Raw genomic sequence first — 18,534 nt, 5'->3', positions numbered from 1 at the left:
CCACGAAATACACATGTAACTCTGTGAGATGAATTAACAGAACACTAAGCAGTTTCTCAGAAAGTTTCTTTCCAGATTTCATCTGAGGATATTTCCTTTTTCAGCCTAGCCCTCTGTGGGCTGCCAAATATCACTTTGCCGATTCCACAAGAACTGTCTTAGCGAAAGGCTTCTTGAGCGGAAAGCTGTAACTCTGTGAGATGATTTCACAGAACACAAAGAAGTTTCTCAGAAAGCTTCTTTCTCTTTGTTATCGGAGGATATTTCCTTTTTCCCTATAGTCTTCAAAGGGATCCGAATTATCTGTACTCAGATTCCACAGAAATAAGGCTGGCAAAGAGATCCACGAAATACACATGTAACTCTGTGAGATGAATTAACAGAACACTAAGCAGTTTCTTAGAAAGCTTCTTTGCAGATTTCATCTGAGGATATTTCCTTTTTCACCGTAGCCCTCTTTGGGCTTCCAAATAATACTATGCCAATTATAAAAGAACTGTCTTAGCGAAAGGCTTCTTGAGAGGAAAGCTGTAACTCTGTGAGATGATTTCACAGAACACAAACAAGTTTCTCAGAAAGCTTCTTTCTCTTTGTTATCGGAGGATATTTCCTTTGGCCCTATAGTCTTCAAAGGGATCCGAAATATCTGTACTCAGATTCCACAGAAATACGACTAGCAAAGAGATCCACGAAATACACATGTAACTCTGTGAGATGAATAAACAGAACACTAAGCAGTTTCTCAGAAAGCTTCTTTCCAGATTTCATCTCAGGATATTTCCTTTTTCACCATAGCCCTCTATGGTCTTCCAAATATCACTTTGCCAATTCCACAAGAACTGTCTTAGCGAAAGGCTTCTTGAGGGGAAAGCTGTAACTCCGTGAGATGATTTCACAGAACACAAAGAAGTTTCCAAGAAAGCTTCTTTCTCTTTTTTATCGGAGGATATTTCTAGTGGCACTATAGTCTTCAAAGGGATCCGAAATATCTGTACTCAGATTCCACAGAAATAAGGCTAGCAAAGAGATCCACGAAATACAAATGTAACTCTGTGAGATGAATTAACAGAACACTAAGCAGTTTCTCAGAAAGCTTCTTTCCAGATTTCATCTGAGGAGATTTCCTTTTTCACCATAGCCCTCTATGGGCTTCCAAATATCACTTTTCCAATTCCACAAGAACTGTCTTAGTGAAAGTATTCTTGAGGGGAAAGCTGTAACCCTGTGAGATGATTTCACAGAACACAAAGAAGTTTCTCAGAAAGCTTCTTTCTCTTTGTTATCGGAGGATATTTCCTTTGGCCCTATAATCTTCAAAGTGATCCGAAATATCTGTTCTCAGATTCCACAGAAATAAGGCTAGCAAAGAGATCCACGAAATACACATGTAAGTCTGTGAGATGAATTAACAGAACACTAAGCAGTTTCTCTGAAAGCTTCTTTCCAGATTTCATCTGAGGATATTTCCTTTTTCACCATAGCCCTATATGGGCTTCCCAATATCACTTTGCCAATTCCAAAATAACTGTCTTAGTGAAAGGCTTCTTGAGGGGAAAGCTGTAACTCTGTGAGATGATATCACAGAACACAAAGAAGTTTCTCAGAAAGCTTCTTTCTCTCTGTTATCGGAGGATATTTTCTTTGGCCCTATAGTCTTCAAAGAGATCCCAAATATCTGTTCTCACATTCCAAAGAAATAAGGCTAGCAAAGAGATCCACGAAATACACATGTAACATTGTGAGATGAATTAACAGAACACTAAGCAGTTTCTCAGAAAGCTTCTTTCCAGATTTCATCTGAGGATCTTTCCTTTTTCACCATAGCCCTTTATGGGCTTCCAAATATCACTTTGCGAATTCCACAAGAACTGTATTAGCGAAAGGCTTCTTGAGGGGAAAGCTGTATCTCTGTGAGATGATTTCACAGAACACAAGGAAGTTTCTCAGAAAGCTTCTTTCTCTTTGTTATCGGAGGATATTTCCTTTGGCCCTATAGTCTTCAAAGGGATCCGAAATATCTGTTCTCAGATTCCACAGAAATAAGGCTAGCAAAGAGATCCACGAAATACACAGGTAACTCTGTGAGATGAATTAACAGAACACTAAGCAGTTTCCCAGAAAGGTTCTTTCCAGATTTCATCTGAGGATATTTCCTTTTTCACCTTAGCCCTCTAAGGGCTTCCAAATATCACTTTGCGAATTCCACAAGAACTGTCTTAGCGAAAGGCTTCTTGAGGGGAAAGCTGTAACTCTGTGAGATGATTTTACAGAACACAAAGAAGTTTCTCAGAAAGCTTCTTTCTCTTTGTTTTCGGAGGATATTTCCTTTGGCCCTAGAGTCTTCAAAGGAATCCGAAATATCTGTTCTCAGATACCTCAGAAATAAGGCTAGAAAACAGATCCACGAAATACACATGTAACTCTGTGAGATGAATTAACAGAACACTAAGCAGTTTCTCAGAAAGCTTCTTTCCAGATTTCATCTCAGGATATTTCCTTTTTCACCATAGCCCTCTATGGGCTTCCAAATATCACTTTGCCAATTCCACAAGAACTGTCTTAGCGAAAGGCTTCTTGAGGGGAAAGCTGTAACTCCGTAAGATGATTTCTCAGAACACAAAGAAGTTTCTAAGAAAGCTTCTTTCTCTTTTTTATCGGAGGATATTTCTTCTGGCACTATAGTCTTCAAAGGGATCCGAAATATCTGTACTCAGATTCCACAGAAATAAGGCTAGCAAATAGATCCACGAAATACAAATGTAACTCTGTGAGATGAATTAACAGAACACTAAGCAGTTTCTCAGAAAGCTTCTTTCCAGATTTCATCTGAGGAGATTTCCTTTTTCACCATAGCCCTCTATGGGCTTCCAAATATCACTTTTCCAATTCCACAAGAACTGTGTTAGTGAAAGTCTTCTTGAGGGGAAAGCTGTAACCCTGTGAGATGATTTCACAGAACACAAAGAAGTTTCTCAGAAAGCTTCTTTCTCTTTGTTATCGGAGGATATTTCCTTTGGCCCTATAGTCTTCAAAGGGATCCGAAATATCTGTTCTCAGATTCCACAGAAATAAGGCTAGCAAAGAGATCCACGAAATACACATGTAAGTCTGTGAGATGAATTAACAGAACACTAAGCAGTTTCTCTGAAAGCTTCTTTCCAGATTTCATCTGAGGATATTTCCTTTTTCACCATAGCCATCTATGGGCTTCCAAATATAACTTTGCTAATTCCACAAGAACTGTCTTAGCGAAAGGCTTCTTGAGGGGAAAGCTGTAACTCTGTGAGATGATTTCACAGAACACAAAGAAGTTTCTCAGAAAGCTTCTTTCTCTTTGTTATCGGAGGATATTTCCTATGGCCCTAGAGTATTCAAAGGGAAGCGAAATATCTGTTCTCAGATACCTCAGAAATAAGGCTAGAAAACAGATCCACGAAATACACATGTAACTCTGTGAGATGAATTAACAGAACACTAAGCAGTTTCTCAGAAAGCTTCTTTCCAGATTTCATCTGAGGATATTTCCTTTTTCACCATAGCCCTCTATGGGCTTCCAAATATCACTTTGCCAATTCCACAAGAACTGTCTTAGCGAAAGGCTTCTTGAGGGGAAAGCTGTAACTCTGTGAGATGATTTCACAGAACACAAAGAAGTTTCTCAGGAGGCTTCTTTCTCTTTGTTATCGAAGGATATTTCCGTTGGCCCTATAGTCTTCAAAGGGATCCGAAATATCTGTTCTCAGACTCCACAGAAATAAGGCTACGAAAGAGATCCACGAAATACACATGTAACTCTGTGAGATGAATTAACAGAACACTAAGCAGTTTCTCAGAAAGCTTCTTTCCAGATTTCATCTGAGGATATTTCCTTTTTCACCGTAGCCCTCTATGGGCTTCCAAATATCACTTTGCCAATTCCACAAGAACTATCTTAGCGAAAGGCTTCTCGAGGGGAAAGCTGTAACTCTGTGAGATGATTTCACAGAACACAAAGAAGTTTCTCAGAAAGCTTCTTTCTCTTTGTTATTGGAGGATATTTCCTTTGACCCTATTGTCTTCAAAGGGATCCGAAATATCTGTTCTCAGATTCCACATAAATAAGGCTAGCAAAGAGATCCACGAAATACACATGTAACTCTGTGAGATGAATTAACAGAACACTAAGCAGTTTCTCTGAAAGCTTCTTTCCAGATTTCATCTGAGGTTATATCCTTTTTCACCGTAGCCCTCTGTGGGCGGCCAAATATCACTTTGCCAATTCCACAAGAACTGTCTTAGCGAAAGGCTTCTTGAGTAGAAAGCTGTAACTCTGTGAGATGATTTCACAGAACACAAAGAAGTTTCTAAGAAAGCTTCTTTCTCTTTGTTATCGGAGGATATTTCCTTTGGCCCTATAGTCTTCAATGGGATCCGAAATATCTGTACTCAGATTCCACAGAAATAAGGCTAGCAAAGAGATCCACGAAATACACATGTAACTCTCTGAGATGAATTAACAGAACACTAAGCAGTTTCTCAGAAAGCTTCTTTCTAGATTTCATCTGAGGATATTTCCTTTTTCACCGTAGCCCTCTTTGGGCTTCCAAATATCACTATGCCAATTACAAAAGAACTGTCTTAGCGAAAGGCTTCTTGAGAGGAAAGTTGTAACTCTGTGAGATGATTTCCCAGAACACCAAGAAGTTTCTCAGAAAGCTTCTTTCTCTTTGTTATCGGATGATATTTCCTTTGGCCTTATGGTCTTCAATGAGATCCGAAATATCTGTTCTCCGATTTCACAGAAATAAGGTTAGCAAAGAGATCCACGAAATACACATGTAACTCTGTGAGATGAATTAACAGAACACTAAGCAGTTTCTCAGAAAGCTTCTTTCCAGATTTCATCTGAGGATATTTCCTTTTTCACCGTAGCCCTCTATGGGCTTCCAAATATCACTTTTCCAATTCCACAAGAACTGTCTTAGCGAAAGTCTTCTTGAGGGGAAAGCTGTAACTCTGTGAGATGATTTCACAGAACACAAAGAAGTTTCTCAGAAAGCTTCTTTATCTTTGTTATCGGAGGATATTTCTTATGGCCCTATAGTCTTCAAAGGGATCCGAAATATCTGTTCTCAGATTCCACTGAAATGACGCTAGCAAAGAGATCCACGAAATACCGATGTAACTCTGTGAGATGAATTAACAGAACACTAAGCAGTTTCTCAGAAAGCTTCTTTCCAGATTTCATCTGAGGAGATTTCCTTTTTCACCGTAGCCCTCTATGGGCTTCCAAATATCACTAGGCCAATTCCACAAGAACTCTCTTAGTGAAAGGCTTATTGAGGGGAAAGCTGTAACTCTGTGAGATGATTTGACAGAACGCAGAGAAGTTTCTCAGAAATCTTCTTTCTCTTTGTTATCGGAGGATATTTCCTTTGGCCCTATAGTCTTGAAAGATATCCGAAATACCTGTTCTCAGATTTCACAGAAATAAGGCTAGTAAAGAGATCCACGAAATACACATGTAACTCTCTGAGATGAATTAACAGAACACTAAGCAGTTTCTTAGAAAGCTTCTTTGCAGATTTCATCTGAGGATATTTCCTTTTTCACCGTAGCCCTCTTTGGGCTTCCAAATAATACTATGCCAATTATAAAAGAACTGTCTTAGCGAAAGGCTTCTTGAGAGGAAAGCTGTAACTCTGTGAGATGATTTCACAGAACACAAACAAGTTTCTCAGAAAGCTTCTTTCTCTTTGTTATCGGAGGATATTTCCTTTGGCCCTATAGTCTTCAAAGGGATCCGAAATATCTGTACTCAGATTCCACAGAAATACGACTAGCAAAGAGATCCACGAAATACACATGTAACTCTGTGAGATGAATAAACAGAACACTAAGCAGTTTCTCAGAAAGCTTCTTTCCAGATTTCATCTCAGGATATTTCCTTTTTCACCATAGCCCTCTATGGTCTTCCAAATATCACTTTGCCAATTCCACAAGAACTGTCTTAGCGAAAGGCTTCTTGAGGGGAAAGCTGTAACTCCGTGAGATGATTTCACAGAACACAAAGAAGTTTCTAAGAAAGCTTCTTTCTCTTTTTTATCGGAGGATATTTCTAGTGGCACTATAGTCTTCAAAGGGATCCGAAATATCTGTACTCAGATTCCACAGAAATAAGGCTAGCAAAGAGATCCACGAAATACAAATGTAACTCTGTGAGATGAATTAACAGAACACTAAGCAGTTTCTCAGAAAGCTTCTTTCCAGATTTCATCTGAGGAGATTTCCTTTTTCACCATAGCCCTCTATGGGCTTCCAAATATCACTTTTCCAATTCCACAAGAACTGTCTTAGTGAAAGTCTTCTTGAGGGGAAAGCTGTAACCCTGTGAGATGATTTCACAGAACACAAAGTAGTTTCTCAGAAAGCTTCTTTCTCTTTGTTATCGGAGGATATTTCCTTTGGCCCTATAATCTTCAAAGGGATCCGAAATATCTGTTCTCAGATTCCACAGAAATAAGGCTAGCAAAGAGATCCACGAAATACACATGTAAGTCTGTGAGATGAATTAACAGAACACTAAGCAGTTTCTCTGAAAGCTTCTTTCCAGATTTCATCTGAGGATATTTCCTTTTTCACCATAGCCCTATATGGGCTTCCCAATATCACTTTGCCAATTCCAAAATAACTGTCTTAGTGAAAGGCTTCTTGAGGGGAAAGCTGTAACTCTGTGAGATGATATCACAGAACACAAAGAAGTTTCTCAGAAAGCTTCTTTCTCTCTGTTATCGGAGGATATTTTCTTTGGCCCTATAGTCTTCAAAGAGATCCCAAATATCTGTTCTCACATTCCAAAGAAATAAGGCTAGCAAACAGATCCACGAAATACACATGTAACTCTGTGAGATGAATTAACAGAACACTAAGCAGTTTCTCAGAAATCTTCTTTCCAGATTTCATCTGAGGATATTTCCTTTTTCACCGTAGCCCTCTATGGGCTTCCCAATATCACTTTGCCAATTCCAAAAGAACTGTCTTAGTGAAAGGCTTCTTGAGGGGAAAGCTGTAACTCTGTGAGATGATTTCACAGAACACAAAGAAGTTCCTCAGAAAGCTTCTTTCTCTTTGTTATCAGAGGATATTTCCTTTGGTCCTATAGTCTTCAAAGGGATCCGAAATATCTGTTCTCAGATTCCACAGAAATAAGGTTAGCAAAGGAATCCATGAAATACACATGTAACACTGTGAGATGAATTAAGAGAACACTAAGCAGTTTCTCGGAGAGCTTCTTTCCAGATTTCATCTGAGGATGTTTCCTTTTTCACCATAGCCCTCTATGGGCTTCCCAATATCACTTTGCCAATTCCACAAGAACTGTCTTAGCGAAAGGCTCCTTGAGGGGAAAGCTCTAACTCTGTGAGATGATTTCACAGAACACACAGAAGTTTCTCAGAAAGCTTCTTTCTCTTTGTTATCGGAGGATATTTCCTTTGCCCTATAGTCTTCAAAGGGATGCGAAATATCTGTTCTCAGATACCTCAGAAATAAGGCTAGAAAACAGATCCACGAAATACACATGTAACTCTGTGCGATGAATTAACAGAACACTAAGCAGTTTCTCAGAAAGCTTCTTTCCAGATTTCATCTGAGGATATTTCCTTTTTCACCATAGCCCTCTACTGGCTTCCAAATATCACTTTGCCAATTCCAGAAGAACTGTCTTAGCGAAAGGCTTCTTGAGGGGAAAGCTGTAACTCTGTGAGATGATTTCACAGAACACAAAGAAGTTTCTCAGGAAGCTTCTTTCTCTTTGTTATCGGAGGATATTTCCTTTGGCCCTATAGTCTTCAATGGGATCCGAAATATCTGATCTCACTTTCCACAGAATTAAGGCTAGCAAAGAGATCCACGAAATACACATGTAACTCTGTGAGATGAATTAACAGAACACTAAGCAGTTTCTCAGAAAGCTTCTTTCCAGATTTCATCTGAGGATATTTCCTTTTTCACCGTAGCCCTCTTTGGGCTTCCAAATATCACTTTGCCAATTCCACAAGAACTGTCTTAGCAAAAGGCTTCTTGAGGGGAAAGCTGTAACTCTGTGAGATGATTTCACAGAACACAAAGAAGTATCTCAGAAAGTTTCTTTCTCTTTGTTATCGGAGGATATTTCCTTTGACCCTATAGTCTTCAAAGGGATCCGAAATATCTGTTCTCAGATTCCACAGAAATAAGGCTGGCAAAGAGATCCACAAAATACACATGTAACTCTGTGAGATGAATTAACAGAACACTAAGCAGTTTCTTAGAAAGCTTCTTTCCAGATTTCATCTGAGGATATTTCCTTTTTCACCGTAGCCCTCTTTGGGCTTCCAAATAATACTATGCCAATTATGAAAGAACTGTCTCAGCGAAAGGCTTCTTGAGAGGAAAGCTGTAACTCTGTGAGATGATTTCACAGAACACAAAGAAGTTTCTCAGAAAGCTTCTTTCTCTTTGTTATCGGAGGATATTTCCTTTGCCCCTATAGTCTTCAAAGGGATCCAACTTATCTGTTCTCAGACTCCACAGAAATGAGGCTAGCAAAGAGATCCACGAAACACACCTGTAACTCTGTGAGATAATTAGCAGAACACTAAACAGTTTCTCAGAAAGCTTCTTTCCAGATTTCATCTGAGGATATTTCCTTTTTCACCATAGCACTCTATGGGCTTCCCAATATCACTTTGCCTATTCCAAAAGAACTGTCTTAGTGAAAGGCTTCTTGAGGGGAAAGCTGTAACTCTGTGAGATGATATCACAGAACACAAAGAAGTTTCTCAGAAAGCTTCTATCTCTTTGTTATCGGAGGATATTTTCTTTGGCCCAATAGTCTTCTAAGAGATCCCAAATATCTGTTCTCACATTCCAAAGAAATAAGGCTAGCAAAGAGATCCACGAAATACACATGTAACTCTGTGAGATGAATTAACAGAACACTAAGCAGTTTCTCAGAAAGCTTCTTTCCAGATTTCATCTGAGGAGATTGCCTTTTTCACCGTAGCCCTCTTTGGGCTTCCAAATATCACTTTGCCAATTCCACAAGAACTGTCTTAGCGAAAGGCTTCTTGAGGGGAAAGCTGTAACTCTGTGAGATGATTTCACAGAACACAAAGAAGTATCTCAGAAAGTTTCTTTCTCTTTGTTATCGGAGGATATTTCCTTTGACCCTATAGTCTTCAAAGGGATCCGAAATATCTGTTCTCAGATTCCACAGAAATAAGGCTAGCAAAGAGATCCACGAAATACACATGAAACTCTGTGAGATGAATTAACAGAACACTAAGCAGTTTCTCAGAAAGTTTCTTTCCAGATTTCATCTGAGGATATTTCCTTATTCACCGTAGCCCTCTGTGGGCTGCCAAATATCACTTTGCCAATTCCAAAAGAACTGTCTTAGCGAAAGGCTTCTTGAGGGGAAAGCTGTAACTCTGTGAGATGATTTCACAGAACACCAAGAAGTTTCTCAGAAAGCTTCTTTCTCTTTGTTATCGGAGGATATTTCCTTTGGCCCTATAGTCTTCAAAGGGATCCGAAATATCTGTACTCAGATTCCACAGAAATAAGGCTGGCAAAGACATCCACGAAATACACATGTAACTCTGTGAGATGAATTAACAGAACACTAAGCAGTTTCTCAGAAAGCTTCTTTCCAGATTTCATCTGAGGATATTTCCTTTTTCACCGTAGCCCTCTTTGGGCTTCCAAATAATACTATGCCAATTATAAAAGAACTGTCTTAGCGAAAGGCTTCTTGATAGGAAAGCTGTAGCTCTGTGAGATGATTTCACAGAACACAAAGAAGTTTCTCAGAAAGCTTCTGTCTCTTTGTTATCGGAGGATATTTCCTTTGGCCCTATAGTCTTCAAAGGGATCCGAAATATCTGTACTCAGATTCCACAGAAATAAGGCTAGCAAAGAGATCCACGAAATACACATGTAACTCTGTGAGATGAATTAACAGAACACTAAGCAGTTTCTCAGAAAGCCTCTTTCCAGATTTCATCTCAGGATATTTCCTTTTTCACCATAGCCCTCTATGGGCTTCCAAATATCACTTTGCCAATTCCCCTAGAACTATCTTAGCGAAAGTGTTCTTAGGAAAAAGCTGTAACTCTGTGAGATGATTTCACAGAACACAAAGAAGTTTATCAGAAAGCTTCTTTCTTTGTTATCGGAGGATATTTCCTTTGGACCTAGAGTCTTCAATGGGATCCGAAATATCTGTTCTCAGATTCCACAGAAATAAGGCTAGCAAAGAGATCAACGAAATACACATGTAACTCTGTGAGGTGAATAAACAGAACACTAAGCAGATTCTCAGAAAGCTTCTTTCCAGATTTCATCTGAGGATATTTCCTTTTTCACCAAAGCCCTCTAAGGGCTTCCAAATATCACTTTGCCAATTCCACAAGAACTGTCTTAGCGAAAGGCTTCTTGAGGAGAAAGCTGTAACTCTGTGAGATCATTTCACAGAACACAAAGAAGTTTATCAGAAAGCTTCTTTCTCTTTGTTATCGGAGGATATTTCCTTTGGCCCTAGAGTCTTCAAAGGGATCCGAAATATCTGTTCTCAGATTCCACAGAAATTTGGCTAGCAAAGAGATCCACGAAGTACACATGTCACTCTGTGAGATGAATTAACCGAACACTAAGCAGTTTCTCAGAAAGCTTCTTTCCAGATTTCATCTGAGGATATTTCGTTTTTCACCATAGCCCTCTAAGGGCTTCCAAATACCACTTTGCCAATTCCCCAGGAAGTGTCTTAGCGAAAAGCTTCTTGAGGGGAAAGCTGTAACTCTGTGAGATGATTTCACAGAACACAAAGAAGTTTCTCAGAAAGCTTCTTTCTCTTTGTTATCGGAGGATATTTCCTTTGGCCCTATAGTCTTCAAAGGGATCCGAAATATCTGTTATCAGATTCCACAGAAATAAGGCTAGAAAAGAGATCCACGAAATACACATGTAACTCTGTGAGATGAATTAACAGAACACTAAGCAGTTTCTCAGAAAACTTCTTTCCAGATTTCATCTGAGGATATTTCCTTTTTCACCATAGCCCTCTAAGGGCTTCCAAATATCACTTTGCCAATTCCACAGGAACTGTCTTAGCGAAAGGCTTCTTGAGGGGAAAGCGGTAACTCTGTGAGATGATGTCACAGAACACAAAGCAGTTTCTCAGAAAGCTTCTTTCTCTTTGTTATCGGAGGATATTTCCTTTGGCCCTATAGTCTTCAAAGGGATCCGATATATCTGTTCTCAGATTCCACAGAAATAAGGCTAGCAAAGAGATCCACGAAATATACATGTAACTCTGTGAGATGAATTAACAGAACACTAAGCAGTTTCACAGAAAGCTTCTTTCGAGATTTCTTCTGAGGATATTTCCTTTTTCACCGTAGCCCTCTACGGGCTTTCAAATATCACTTTGCCAATTTCCCAAGAACTGTCTTAGCGAAAGGCTTCTTGAGGAGAAAGCTGTAACTCTGTGAGATGATTTCACAGAACACAAAGAAGTTTATCAGAAAGCTTCTTTCTCTTTGTTATCGGAGGATATTTCCTTTGGCCCTAGAGTCTTCAAAGGGATCCGAAATATCTGTTCTCGGATTCCTCAGAAATAAGGCTAGAAAAGAGATCCACGCAATACACATGTAACTCTGTGAGATGAATTAACAGAACACTAAGCAGTTTCTCAGAAAGCTTCTTTCCAGATTTCATCTGAGGATATTTCCTTTTTCACCGTAGCCCTCTTTGGGCTTCCAAATAATACTATGCCAATTATAAAAGAACTGTCTTAGCGAAAGGCTTCTTGAGAGGAAAGCTGTAACTCTGTGAGATGATTTCACAGAACACAAAGAAGTTTCTCAGAAAGCTTCTGTCTCTTTGTTATCGGAGGATATTTCCTTTGGCCCTATAGTCTTCAAAGGGATCCGAAATATCTGTACTCAGATTCCACAGAAATAAGGCTAGCAAAGAGATCCACGAAATACACATGTAACTCTGTGAGATGAATTAACAGAACACCAAGCAGTTTCTCAGAAAGCCTCTTTCCAGATTTCATCTCAGGATATTTCCTTTTTCACCATAGCCCTCTATGGGCTTCCAAATATCACTTTGCCAATTCCACAAGAACTGTCTTAGCGAAAGGCTTCTTGAGGTGAAAGCTGTAACTCCGTGAGATGATTTCACAGAACACAAAGAAGTTTCTAAGAAAGCTTCTTTCTCTTTTTTATCGGAGGATATTTCCTTTGGCCCTAGAGTCTTCAAAGGGATCCGAAATATCTGTTCTCAGATTCCACAGAAATTTGGCTAGCAAAGAGATCCACGAAGTACACATGTCACTCTGTGAGATGAATTAACCGAACACTAAGCAGTTTCTCAGAAAGCTTCTTTCCAGATTTCATCTGAGGATATTTCCTTTTTCACCATAGCCCTCTAAGGGCTTCCAAATACCACTTTGCCAATTCCACAGGAAGTGTCTTAGCGAAAAGCTTCTTGAGGGGAAAGCTGTAACTCTGTGAGATGATTTCACAGAACACAAAGAAGTTTCTCAGAAAGCTTCTTTCTCTTTGTTATCGGAGGATATTTCCTTTGGCCCTATAGTCTTCAAAGGGATCCGAAATATCTGTTCTCAGATTCCACAGAAATAAGGCTAGAAAGGAGATCCACGAAATACACATGTAACTCTGTGAGATGAATTAACAGAACACTAAGCAGTTTCTCAGAAAACTTCTTTCCAGATTTCATCTAAGGATATTTCCTTTTTCACCATAGCCCTCTAAGGGCTTCCAAATATCACTTTGCCAATTCCACAGGAACTGTCTTAGCGAAAAGCTTCTGGAGGGGAAAGCTGTAACTCTGTGAGATGATTTCACAGAACACAAAGAAGTTTCTCAGAAAGCTTCTTTCTCTTTGTTATCGGAGGATATTTCCTTTGGCCCTATAGTCTTCAAAGGGATCCGATATATCTGTTCTCAGATTCCACAGAAATAAGGCTAGCAAAGAGATCCACGAAACATACATGTAACTCTGTGAGATGAATTAACAGAACACTAAGCAGTTTCACAGAAAGCTTCTTTCCAGATTTCTTCTGAGGATAATTCCTTTTTCACCGTAGCCCTCTACGGGCTTTCAAATATCACTTTGCCAATTTCCCAAGAAATGTCTTAGCGAAAGGCTTCTTGAGGAGAAAGCTGTAACTCTGTGAGATGATTTCACAGAACACAAAGAAGTTTATCAGAAAGCTTCTTTCTCTTTGTTATCGGAGGATATTTCCTTTGGCCCTAGAGTCTCCAAAGGGATCCGAAATATCTGTTCTCGGATTCCTCAGAAATAAGGCTAGAAAAGAGATCCACGCAATACACATGTAACTCTGTGAGATGAATTAACAAAACACTGAGCAGTTTCTCAGAAAGCTTCTTTCCAGATTTCATCTGAGGATATTTCCTTTTTCACCATAGCCCTTTATAGGCTTCCAAATATCAGTTTGCCAATTCCACAAGAACTGTCTTAGCGAAAGGCTTCTTGAGGGGAAAGCTGTAACTCTGTTAGCTGATTTCACCGAACACAAAGAAGTTTCTCAGAAAGCTTCTTTCTCTTGGTTATCGGAGGATATTTCCTTTGGCCCTAGAGTCTTCAAAGGGATCCGAAATATCTGTTCTCAGATTCCTCAGAAATAAAGCTAGAAAAGAGATCCACGAAATACACATGTAACTCTGTGAGATGAATTAACAGAACACTAAGCAGTTTCTCAGAAAGCTTCTTTCCAGATTTCATCTGAGAATATTTCCTTTTTCACCATAGCCCTCTATAGGCTTCCAAATATCACTTTGCCAATTCCACAGGAACTGTCTTAGCGAAAGGCTTCTTGAGGGGAAAGCTGTAACTCTGTGAGATGATTTCACAGAACACAAAGAAGTTTCTCAGAAAGCTTCTTTCTCTTTTTTTATCGGAGGATATTTCCTTTGGCCCTATAGTCTTCAAAGGGATCCGAAATATCTGTTCTCAGATTCCAAAGAAATAGGGCTAGCAAAGAGATCCACGAAATGCAGATGTAACTCTGTGAGATGAATTAACAGAACACTAAGCAGTTTCTCACAAAGCTTCTTTCCAGATTTCATCTGAGGATATTTCCTTTTTCACCATAGCCCTCTATGGGCTTCCAAATATCACTTTGCCAATTCCACAGGAACTGTCTTAGCGAAAGGCCTCTTGAGGGGAAAGCTGTAACTCTGTGAGATGATTTCACAGAATACAAAGAAGTTTCTCAGAAAGCTTCTTTCTCTTTGTTATCGGAGGATATTTCCTTTGGCCCTATAGTCTTCAAAGGGATCCGAAATATCTGTACTCAGATTCCACAGAAATAAGGCTAGCAAAGATATCCACGAAATACACATGTAACTCTGTGAGATGAATTAACAGAACACTAAGCAGTTTCTCAGAGAGCTTCTTTACAGATTTCATCTGAGGATATTTCCTTTTTCACCATAGCCCTTACTGGCTTCCAAATATCACTTTGCCAATTCCACAGGAACTGTCTTAGCGAAAGGCTTCTTGAGGGGAAAGCTGTAACTCTGTGAGATGATTGCACAGAACACAAAGAAGTTTCTCAGAAAGCTTCTTTCTCTTTGTTATCGGAGGATATTTCCTTTGCCCTATAGTCTTCAATGCGATCCGAAACATCTGTTTTCACGTTCAACAGAAATAAGGCTAGCAAAGAGATCCACGAAATACACAGGTAACTCTGTGAGATGAATTAACAGAACACTAAGCAGTTTCCCAGAAAGCTTCTTTCCAGATTTCATCTGAGGATATTTCCTTTTTCACCATAGCCCTCTATGGGCTTCCAAATATAACTTTGCGAATTCCACAAGAACTGTCTTAGCGAAAGGCTTCTTGAGGGGAAAGCTGTAACTCTGTGAGATGATTTCACTGAACACAAAGAAGTTTCTCAGAAAGCTTCTTTCTCTTTGTTATCGGAGGATATTTCCTTTGGCCCTAGAGTATTCAAAGGGAAGCGAAATATCTGTTCTCAGATACCTCAGAAATAAGGCTAGAAAACAGATCCACGAAATACACATGTAATTCTGTGAGATGAATTAACAGAACACTAAGCAGTTTCTCAGAAAGCTTCTTTCCAGATTTCATCTGAGGATATTTCCTTTTTCACCATAGCCCTCTATGGGCTTCCAAATATCACTTTGCCAATTCCACAAGAACTGTCTTAGCGAAAGGCTTCTTGAGGGGAAAGCTGTAACTCTGTGAGATGATTTCACAGAACACAAAGAAGTTTCTCAGGAGGCTTCTTTCTCTTTGTTATCGGAGGATATTTCCTTTGGCCCTATAGTCTTCAATGGGATCCGAAATATCTGTTCTCAGACTCCTCAGAAATAAGGCTAGTAAATAGACCCATGAAACACAGATGTAACTCTGTGAGATGAATTAACAGAACACTAAGCAGTTTCTCAGAAAGCTTCTTTCCAGATTTCATCTGAGGATATTTCCTTTTTCACCATAGCCCTCTATGGGCTTCCAAATATCACTTTGCCAATTCCACAAGAACTGTGTTAGCGAAAGGTTTCTTGAGGGGAAAGCTGTAACTCTGTGAGATAATTTCACAGAACAGACAGAAGTTTCCCAGAAAGCTTCTTTCTCTTTGTTATCGGAGGATATTTCCTTTTTCCCTAGAGTCTTCAAAGGGATCCGAAATATCTGTTCTCAGATTCCTCAGAAATAAAGCTAGAAATGAGATCCACGAAATACACATGTAATTCTGTGAGATGAATTAGCAGAGAACTAAGCAGTTTCTTAGAAAGCTTCTTTCCAGATTTCATCTGAGGATATTTCCTTTTTCACCATAACCCTCTATGGGCTTCCAAATATTACTTTGCCAATTCCACAGGAAGTGTCTTAGCGAAAGGCTTCTTGAGGGGAAAGCTGTAACTCTGTGAGATGATTTCACAGAACACAAAGAAGTTTCTCAGAAAGCTTCTTTCTCTTTGTTATCGGAGGATATTTCCTTTGGCCCTATAGTCCTCAAAGGGATCCGAAATATCTGTTCTCAGATTCCACAGAAATAAGGCTAGCAAAGAGATCCACGAAATACACAGGTAACTCTGTGAGATGAATTAACAGAACACTAAACAGTTTCCCAGAAAGCTTCTTTCCAGATTTCATCTGAGGATATTTCCTTTTTCACCATAGCCCTCTATGGGCTTCCAAATATCACTTTGCGAATTCCACAAGAACTGTCTTAGCGAAAGGCTTCTTGAGGGGAAAGCTGTAACTCTGTGGGATGATTTCACAGAACACAAAGAAGTTTCTCAGAAAGCTTCTTTCTCTTTGTTATGGGAGGATATTTCCTTTGTCCCTAGAGTCTTCAAAGGGATCCGAAATATCTGTTCTCAGATACCTCAGAAATAAGGCTAGAAAACAGATCCACGAAATACACATGTAACAATGTCAGATGAATTAACAGAACACTAAGCAGTTTCTCAGAAAGCTTCTTTCCAGATTTCATCTGAGGCTATTTCCTTTTTCTCCATTGCCCTCTATGGTCTTCCAAATATCACTTTGCCAATTCCACAAGAACGGTCTTAGCGAAAGGCTTCTTGAGGGGAAAGCTGTAACTCTGTGAGATGATTTCACAGAACACAGAGAAGTTTCTCAGAAAGCTTCTTTCTCTTTGTTATCGGAGGATATTTCTTTTGGCCTTATGGTCTTCAAAGTTATCCGAAATATCTGTTCTCAGATTCCTCAGAAATAAGGCTAGCAAAGAGAACCACGAAATACACATCTAACTCTGTGAGATGAATTAACAGAACACTAAGCAGTTTCTCAGAAAGCTTCTATCCAGATTTCATCTGAGGATATTTCCTTTTTCTCTATAGCCCTCTATGGGCTTCCAAATATCATTTTGCCAATTCCACAAGAACTGTCTTAGCGAAAGGCTTCTTGAGGGGAAAGGTGTAACTCTGTGAGATGATTTCACAGAACACAGAGAAGTTTTTCAGAAAGCTTCTTTCTCTTTTTTATCGGAGGATATTTCCTATGGCCTTATGGTCTTCAAAGGCATCCGAAATATCTGTTCTCAGATTCCACAGAAATTTGGCTAGCAAAGAGATCCACGAAGTACACATGTCACTCTGTGAGATGAATTAACCGAACACTAAGCAGTTTCTCAGAAAGCTTCTTTCCAGATTTCATATGAGGGTATTTCCTTTTTCACCAAAGCCCTCTAAGGGCTTCCAAATACCACTTTGCCAATTCCACAGGAAGTGTCTTAGCGAAAGGCTTCTTCAGGGGAAAGCTGTAACTCTGTGAGATGATTTCACAGAACACAAAGAAGTTTCTCAGAAAGCTTCTTTCTCTTTTTTATCGTAGGATATTTCCTTTGGCCCTATAGTCTTCAAAGGGATCCGAAATATCTGTTCTCGGATTCCTCAGAAATAAGGCTAGAAAAGAGATCCACGAAATACACATGTAACTCTGTGAGATAAATTAACAAAACACTGAGCAGTTTCTCAGAAAGCTTCTTTCCAGATTTCATCTGAGGATATTTCCTTTTTCACCATAGCCCTCTAAGGGCTTCCAAATATCACTTTGCCAATTCCACAGGAACTGTCTTAGCGAAAGGCTTCTTGAGGGGAAAGCTGTAACTCTGTGAGATGATTTCACAGAACGCAAAGAAGTTTCTCAGAAAGCCTCTTTCTCTTTGTTATCGGAGGATATTTCCTTTGGCTCTATAGTCTGCAAAGGGATCCGAAATATCTGTTCTCGGATTCCTCAGAAATAAGGCTAGAAAAGAGATCCACGACATACACATGTTACTCTGTGAGATGAATTAACAGAACACTAAGCAGTTTCTCAGAAAGCTTCTTTCCAGATTTCATCTAAGGATATTTCCTTTTTCACCGTAGCCCTCTTTGGGCTTCCAAATAATACTATGCCAATTATAAAAGAACTGTCTTAGCGAAAGGCTTCTTGAGAGGAAAGCTGTAACTCTGTGAGATGATTTCACAGAACACAAAGAAGTTTCTCAGAAAGCTTCTGTCTCTTTGTTATCGGAGGATATTTCCTTTGGCCCTATAGTCTTCAAAGGGATCCGAAATATCTGTACTCAGATTCCACAGAAATAAGGCTAGCAAAGAGATCCACGAAATACACATGTAACTCTGTGAGATGAATTAACAGAACACTAAGCAGTTTCTCAGAAAGCCTCTTTCCAGATTTCATCTCAGGATATTTCCTTTTTCACCATAGCCCTCTATGGGCTTCCAAATATCACTTTGCCAATTCCACAAGAACTGTCTTAGCGAAAGGCTTCTTGAGGGGAAAGCTGTAACTCCGTGAGATGATTTCACAGAACACAAAGAAGTTTCTAAGAAAGCTTCTTTCTCTTTTTTATCGGAGGATATTTCCTTTGGCCCTAGAGTCTTCAAAGGGATCCGAAATATCTGTTCTCAGATTCCACAGAAATTTGGCTAGCAAAGAGATCCACGAAGTACACATGTC

The sequence above is a fragment of the Macaca fascicularis genome, chromosome 9, assembly GCF_037993035.2.
Source record: "Macaca fascicularis isolate 582-1 chromosome 9, T2T-MFA8v1.1".
In the NCBI taxonomy this organism is placed as follows: domain Eukaryota; kingdom Metazoa; phylum Chordata; class Mammalia; order Primates; family Cercopithecidae; genus Macaca; species Macaca fascicularis.
The sequence above is the reverse complement of the archived record's forward strand: the minus strand, read 5'-3'. Positions refer to the sequence as shown.